Raw genomic sequence first — 8,640 nt, forward strand, 5'->3', positions numbered from 1 at the left:
TTAATGCATAAAAATTCGTAATCAAGATAAATCGGTATAAGTACGAGAGCTACTCAGGGAAGAGACCGTGGTCGAGGCCGAGGTAGTACTCAAGCTGGATCTTCGTCTTCTGAACACATACCCACTAGAGTAGTACGACCACCACCGGCGAATGAGAATGGGCCGTATGATCGGGCTGCCGAGTATGATGCCCTGTCATAGGCAATGCTTCGTATTCTGGAAAGGGTTGCCGGGGCAAGTACGGGCAATAGAGTTTGGGGATCTATTTTTGAACGACTTCGGGCTAACGGAGCGGAGATCTTTAGGGGCGTATCTGGTATAGCCCCGAATGTGGCGGAATATTGGTTAGAGGCCACAGAACGGATTATAGACAACTTGGACTGCTCTGAGGAGATTGTGAGTGGGGTATCTGTACTAAGTCATTTGAGTCACTCGGTTAGGGTAGACAAACTGTATAGAGATGTACCCTTAGAAACTCAAGGTAGGATTTTCCCTAGAGATCTGATGGAGTTACCGTTCGGAGAGTTTGATCTCATTTTCGGAATGGACTGGCTTGTTAAGCATAAAGCGACTCTGGATTGTGCTACTAAACGAATGGTGTTAAGGACCACAAAGGATGAGGAGGTTATGGTGATAGGTGAGCGAAGGGATTATTTGTCCAATGTGGTGTCGGCATTAAGAGCCGAAAAGTGGATTCGGAAAGGTTGTGAGGTCTATTTGGCATTTGTAAGTCAGTCAGAAGAGGAGGGACTGACAGTGGATAAGGTTAGGACTGTAAAGGAGTTCCAAGATGTTTTTCTGGAGGAGCTTCCAGGATTGCCTCCGAACCGAAAAGTGGAGTTTGGAATCGACTTATTGCCTGGAACGGCACCAGTGTCTATCGCACCATATAGAATGGCACCGAAGGAGTTAGTGGAGTTAAAGGCTCAAATTCAAGAGTTGTTGGATAGGGGCTTCATTAGGCCAAGCGTGTCTCCATAGGGAGCACCAGTGCTATTCGTGAAAAAGAAGGATGGTACGATGCGGATGTGCATTGATTATCACCAGTTGAACAAACTGACGATTAAAAATAAGTATCCACTGCCAAGGATTGATGATTTATTTGACCAACTTAGAGGAGCTTCGGTATTTTCCAAGATTGACCTTCGATCTGGATACCATCAGTTAAGGGTAAAGGAAGTGGATATCCATAAGACAGCATTCAGGACTCGGTATGGTCATTACGAGTTTCTGGTTATGCCATTTGGATTGACGAACGCTCTTGCAGCATTTATGGATCTGATGAATCGCGTGTTCCAACCATTTTTAGATCATTTCGTAGTCGTCTTTATTGATGATATCCTGGTATATTCTGAAACTGAAGCGAAACATGATGAGCATTTCCATATAGTGCTGCGACTGTTAAGGGAGAAGGAACTCTTTGCGAAGTTCAGCAAGTGTGAATTTTGGTTGAGGGAGGTAACCTTCTTAGGACATGTGGTCTCTGCCGAAGGGATTAAGGTGGAGCCTCGAAAGATTGAAGCAATTTTGGAGTGGAAGCCACATAGGACGGTGTCGGAAATTCGAAGTTTCCTAGGGTTGGCAGGATACTACAGAAGGTTTGTGGAAGGTTTTTCTGTGATGGCAGCACCTCTGACAAAACTTACAAGGAAAGGGGTACCGTTTGTATGGACTGAGACCCAGCAGGAAGCTTTTGAGAAGTTGAAGAAAGTTCTGACTGAAGCACCTGTGTTAATTTAGCCAGAGTCTGGGAATGATTTTACTGTGTACAGTGACGCATCACACGTGGGTTTGGGCTGCGTGTTAATGCAAGAGGGTATGGTGGTTACATATGCATCACGATAGCTTAAGCCTCATGAGGGAAACTATTTTACTCATGATTTAGAGTTGGCAGCAGTGATATTTGCACTTAAGATTTGGAGACATTACTTGTACGGAGAAAGGTGTATTATATACACTGACCATAAGAGTCTTAAATATTTGTTGACTCAGAAGGAGCTGAACCTTAGGCAAAGGAGATGGATTGAGTTGCTTAACGATTATGACTGTTCGATCAAGTATCACCCAGGCAAGGCTAATGTGGTAGCCGATGCTCTAAGTCGTAGAACTGTATCTGATCTGAGAGCAATGTTTGCTCGTCTGAGTCTGTATGATGATGGAAGTCTGTTGGCTGAGTTGCAAGTGAGGCCAACCTGGGTGGATTAGATTAAGGAAAAGTAGTTGAACGATGAGTCTTTGGTCGCTCGTTTTCAACAAGTTAAGGAAGGGGAAACTTCTGAGTTCGGTTTAAATGGTGATGGAGTTCTGTGTTTCCGAGGAAGAATTTGTGTTCCGAGGGACTCTGATTTGAGGCAGACAATATTGAAGGAAGCTCATGGAGGACTTTGTGCCATGCACCCTGGAGGGAACAAGTTGTATCACGACTTATGAGAATTGTCTTGGTGGCACGGACTTAAAGCGAAGTAATGTGAGTTTGTAGGGAAATGTCTGACATGCTAGCAAGTGAAAGCTGAGCATCAATTACCCTCTGGACTGTTACAGTCAGTAAAGATACCACTTTGGAAGTGGGAGAGTGTAACCATGGACTTTGTGAGTGGGCTGCCCTTGACACCATCAAAGAAAGACTCAGTGTGGGTGATTGTGGATAGGTTGACCAAATCGACCCATTTTATACCTATTCGTACTGACTTTTCACTTCAAAAGTTAGCCAAGTTGTATGTGGTGGAGATTGTGCAACTTCATAGAGTCCCAGTTTCAATTATTTCTGATCGGGATCCCAGATTTACATATCGGTTTTGGCAAAGGTTGCATGAGGTGTTGGGGACGCGATTGAATTTTAGTATGGCTTTCCATCCCTAGACTGATGGTCAATCGGAAAGGGTTATTCAGATTTTAGAGGACATGTTGAGGGGATGCGTGATTGACTTTCGAGGTAGTTGGGAGGATTACTTGCCATTGGCAGAATTTGCGTACAATAACAATTACCAGGCGAGTATTCGAATGGCACCGTTTGAAGCACTGTATGGACAAAAGTGTCGTACACCTAGTTGTTGGACCGAACTAGGAGAGCGACAAGTTCTTGGACCAGAGTTGGTAGCTGATACTGAGGATAAGGTCAGAATAATTAGGGACTGGTTAAAAGAAGTATCTGATAAGCAAAAGTCGTATGCAGATTTGAAGCGTAAGGAGATTGAGTACTCAGTAAGTGATATGGTCTTCTTAAAGGTTTCTCCTTGGAAGAAGATATTAAGGTTCGAAGAAGGGCAAGTTGAGTCCGCGGTTCATTGGGCCTTATCGGGTTTTGAAGCGAGTAGGCCCGATGGCTTATCGATTGGAATTGCCTCAGAGTTAGACAGGATTCACGATGTTTTTCACATCTCCATGTTAAGGCGTTATCGTGCTGACCCTGCTCATGTCCTGCCAGTTGCAGAAATTGAAGTTCACACTGATTTGACCTTTGAGGAGGAGCCTATGCAAATTTTGGCTCGAGATGTTAAGGTTCTCAGAAGGAAATCTGTCCCGTTAGTGAAAGTACTTTGGCGTAATCATGGAAGGGAAGAAGCTACTTGGGAATCAGAAGAGACTATGCGTCAACAATACCCTCAACTAGTTGGATCAGGTAAATTTCGAGGACGAAATTTCTTTAAGGAGGGTAGAGTTGTAACGCCCCAATTTTCGGGAATTCTGTGAATGTTGGCATAGGTTTAATTATGTTAGTGGGCCTCTAGAAGGCCCAAGCTTAAGATAGAACCCGGCAATTTTAGTTAATTTTTGTTCCATAAGAAAAAGGGGTGAAATTATGAAATAGAACCTATGTGAAAATGTTTGAAAATGCTATAGGCTAAATTGAAGTGGCCAAATAAATAGGAGTGCAAAATAGGAGGATTTGCATGACAAACCTCCCATTTTACATGAAGTGGCCAGCCATCATGTTGTTGTAGACAAAATGTGCACTTGATATCCATAATTTATGGTACAAATTGATACAAATTGATAATAGGTTAGGTAAATGTTCCATGATAATGGGTTAGGTAAATGTTTCATGATAATGGGTTAGGTAAATGTTCCATGATGGGAATTTCATGTCTTTTGTATTAAAGAATTAAATGGATGAAATATGAAATTTTATTAAAAGAAAAAGGGGTGAAAAGAACAAAGTTTTGTCCATCTTTGTTCATCATAGCCTAAAGTTAGAGAAGAGAAAGGAGAGGAGAAAGCTCTTGAATGTTCGGTCACTTGGGGAAGAAAATTGAAGGTAAGTTCATAGTAGTTTGCTTCTATTTTGATGTTCATGAGTTCTTCTTGATTCTACCTTAACTCTTGAAGCATATTTTGGTTTTTAGTTGTGTTGTGAGCATTTAGTAATGAATTAAAATGAAGGAAATGGTTGTTGTTTCATGTTCTTTTGATGAAAAATGGAAGATAGGTGAAGTTGAGCCAAACAAATGAGCATGCATGTGCCTTAGATGCTAAGGGAAAAATCGGCTAACATGTTGTGCTTTAAAATGATGAAATGGAGATTATACTTAATTAAAATCATAGATATGTGATGATTGATTGGTGATATACATGTTTAAATAACATGCATGCAAGTTATGTGTGAAAGAGTGAATTTGGTAATAAATCTGCTTGGGACAGCAGCAGTAACGTGACTTTGGAAAATCACCATAAATTGTGGGAGATGAATTAGAAGCTGAATAAATTATGTAATTAAAGCTTATTGAGTCTAGTTTCTAATGAAATAAACAAAAACATATTTTGAATTCTGTACAATGAGAAATTTTATTCGTAATGAAGAGTGGTCAGATTAGTCAAACAGTGAAACATGGGAAAATTTGAGAAAAATCTGGTATTGATTGGATAAACCAAAAATTCTGAAAATTTTATGGATAGAAGATATATGAGTCTATTTTCAGGAAAATTAACGGAACTTGATTTGGAGTTTCATAGCTCCAGTTATAAATAATTTAGTGACTGTTGTTCAGGAAGACAGCTTGCAGTGAAATTATGATTATGTGGTAAACATTGACAAAATTTGTTAATGAGTGGCTTATTGATTTCTTATAAGCTTACTATGATCTGTAGGTGTGGTTGGCGAATATTGTAAGGGGTTAATCGTAGTTTGTATTTGAATAGTTAGATTAACGTATTAGTAATCCAATTGTAGGCGGTTCGTGTATGGATCTCGTCAAGATATCGTCGCAAATGTGTGTAACTAACACCCTCTTTCTTAGTCCGGATCGGCAAAAGTCGAAAAGCGAAATGCCGAAAACCGTATTTTGTAGATTTGCGAGAAAAGCGAATGCTCGTGAGGTAAATCAATTAATGTTTTTGGTAAGCTGCAATGTTTGGACTACAAAGTGCATGATTTACGTGCCTTCGATATTTTTGGGCTTAATGGGCCAAAATTGGAATGATGGGCCAAGCGGGCCCAATTGATAAGAACCCTCGGTAGTGATTACGTTAGTACGTGAAAAGTAGGAATATGCATGAAAACCCTAAAATAGATAAATTACTGAAATACCTTTAAAAGTGGAAAATTTACGCTTTACCCCTAGTAGATAAATTACCGAAATATCCCTAGGGTTAAATTAACCTAAATGCATGTTTGATCGTTGTTATTTCTTGCATGCCATGTTGTTATTATCGATGCATGGGATTGAGATATTGACGGAGGAAATCTTGAAAGTGGCTTGTCCACGATCTTGGAGGCTTTGCCTCAATTCTTTGATAATCGAGCTGACAAGGTCAAGAATGTGGAGTGTTAAATTTGGGTGGGTTGAGCTATCCCACATGGAGTGTATGGCTGGTACGGTGGAGTGTAGCAGTTGGTGGGTTGAGTAGTCTCCCAAATGGGCTTGCATATGTTATTGATGTTGCATGTATTTTGAAATGGGCCTATGGGCTATATCATTATCTGAATAAGGGCTAAGGCCCGGTTTATTGTAATCTGAAAAGGCTCGCCCAGTACCACTGTTATTACTGAATGGGCTTAGGCCTAATAGGCTTAAGTGACTTGGGCTTTGAATGGGTTTTCCTTGCACACTGAGTTTCCCAAACTCACCCCTTTTATTTTCATCCACGCAGAAATCCCCAACCATAGTGGGCTTGGAGCTATGAGGGAATTTGAGTGGCCACCGTTCTGAAAGTTTGATTTTCTTCTGGTGAACTAGACATCCTTTTATTTACGTTTGAAGTTTTAGGTTTTTAAATGTAATAAGGCCGCTTAATTATTTTTAATGGTTTTAATATGTATTACTAAGATAAGTATTACTTATTTTAACTGTTGAAATTGGATAGCTTTAGGGTGCGTTTTTAAAAACGACAGTTGATTTCAAAATAACACGACAACAAGCAAAGCTTCCGCAATGAAAGTATTTTCCAAAATTAATCACTTTTCCTAAAATGACTTAATCAAATCGGTTTCCTAGAAATATCCATGACGTTAAGGTGTGGCAATGGCGATATGCATGTCTAGGATTGGATCCGGAAGGAGCTTGGTACTTAGCGATTCGATGGACTCACCACCTCTTTTTCGGTTTCTACTACGGTGCATGACTTCCATTCACTTTAACCTATAATGAAATCTATCTTTTAAAACACTAAGTAGGTTTTTCTGGATCAACAATATAAAATGTTTTGAACGCTTCGATGTGGCATGTCGGGTCCGGCCATAACGTCTGGGCCGGGTTCGGGGTGCTACATTTAGTGGTATCAGAGCCTAGGTTGTAACAACTCGGCTGTGGAATGGGTTTACAAAAACAAAGATTTTCAAAAAAAAAATTATAAAGATTGCGAAAAATGCGATTTTTAAAATTTAGATCTTTAGAAGGTAGCATTCTGAATCTCCGGCTACAAAGTGCATGATTTCTGTGCCTTTGATATTTTTGGGCTTAATGGGCCAAAATTGGAATGATGGGCCAACGGGCCCAATTCGGTAAGAACCCTCGGTAGTGATTCTGTTAGTACGTGAAGAGTAGGAATATGCATGAAAAACCCTCAAATAGATAAATTACTAAAATACCTTTAAAAGTGGAAAATTTACAGTTTTACCCCTAGTAGATAAATTACCGAAATATCCCTAGGGTTAAATTGACCAAAATGCATGTTTGACTGTTGTTATTTACTGCATGCCATGTTGTTATTATCTGATGCATGGGATTGAGATATTGACGGAGGAAGTACTGAAAGTGGCTTGTCCACGTCTTTGGAGGCTTTGCCTCAATTTATTGATAACCGAGCGACAAGGTCGCAATCTGTGGAGTGTTAAATTTGGGTGGGTTGAGCTATCCCCATATGGAGTGTATGGCTGGTACGGGTAGAGTGTAGTGGTTGGTGGGTTGAGTAGTCTCCCCAAATGGGCTTGCATATGTTATTAATGTTGCATGTATTTTGAAATGGGCCTATGGGCCATACTGTTATCTAAATAAGGGGCTAAGGCCCAGTTTATTGTAATCTGAAAAGGGCTCTGGCCCAGTACCACTGTTACCTGAATGGGCTTAGGCCCAATAGGCTTGAGTTGACTTGGGCTTTGAATGGGTTTTCCTTGCACACTGAGTTTCCCCAAACTCACCCCTTTTATTTTCATCCACGCAGGAAATCCCCAACCATAGTGGGCTTGGAGCTATGAGGGAATTCGGAGTGGCCACCCGTTCTGAAAGTTTGATTTTCTTCTGGTGAACTGGACATCCTTTTATTTACGTTTGAAGTTTTGGGTTTTTAAATGTAATAAGGCCGCTTAATTATTTTTAATGGTTTTAATATGTATTACTAAGATAGGTATTACTTATTTTAACTGTTGAAATTTGATAGCTTTAGAGCGCGTTTTCAAAAACAATAGTTGATTTCAAAATAACACGACAACAAGCAAAGCTTCCGCAATGAAAGTATTTTCCAAAATTAATCAATTTTCCTAAAAATGACTTAATCAAATCGGTTTCCTAGAAATATCCATGACGTTAAGGTGTGGCAATGGCGGTATCCATGTCTAGGATTGGATCCGAAAGGAGCTTGGTACTTAAGCAGTCCGATGGACTCACCACCTCTTTTCCGGTTTCCTACCTGGTGCACAGCTTCCATTCACTTTAACCTATAATGAAATTTATCTTTTAAAACACTAAGTAGGTTTTTCTGGATCAACAATATAAAATGTTTTGAACGCTTCGATGTGGCATGTCGGGTCCGGCCATAACGTCTGGGCTGGGTTCGGGGTGCTACACCAACCTTTTCTCTATTAATTATAAACTCATTTAGTCACAAAGTCATTCCACTGTAGTATCGAGACTGAGCTCTTTTTAATAATATACCATTATGAAAGTTACTCAATCAGTGCTCATCCAATGACCTTGTCAAAGGTGTGTTACCCTCATACGATATCCTTAATCTTTTTAGGATAAATCCATTCTCCTAACATGATCCTATTTAATTTCATAGTAACTATTACATATTCTTTCATAAAAAGTCAATTACAATCAAATAGTAATTAAGTCATTTATCACAAAGATAAATGACCCGTGGCCACATTTACTTTTCATATATCATGTACTGCCAATGTGAGGATATCAGTTACCCATGTCTTGGGCTATGAATTCCACTATTGTGAATGATGCTACATATTGCAAAACTCGTATACTAGCGCAT

General features: G+C 39.9%; 1 long non-coding RNA gene across 1 annotated transcript; it reads left to right on the forward strand.

Moving 5' to 3' along the window:
* Nucleotides 1-4,097: 4,097 nt before the first annotated feature.
* On the forward strand, nt 4,098-7,745 carry LOC128285802 (uncharacterized). The gene is made up of 2 exons (XR_008276400.1): nt 4,098-4,255; nt 7,597-7,745. It is a non-coding gene; the product is annotated as an uncharacterized LOC128285802 (long non-coding RNA).
* The last annotated feature ends 895 nt before the right edge of the window (nt 7,746-8,640 follow it).

Source organism: Gossypium arboreum, chromosome 1 (assembly GCF_025698485.1).
Source record: "Gossypium arboreum isolate Shixiya-1 chromosome 1, ASM2569848v2, whole genome shotgun sequence".
Lineage (NCBI taxonomy): Eukaryota > Viridiplantae > Streptophyta > Magnoliopsida > Malvales > Malvaceae > Gossypium > Gossypium arboreum.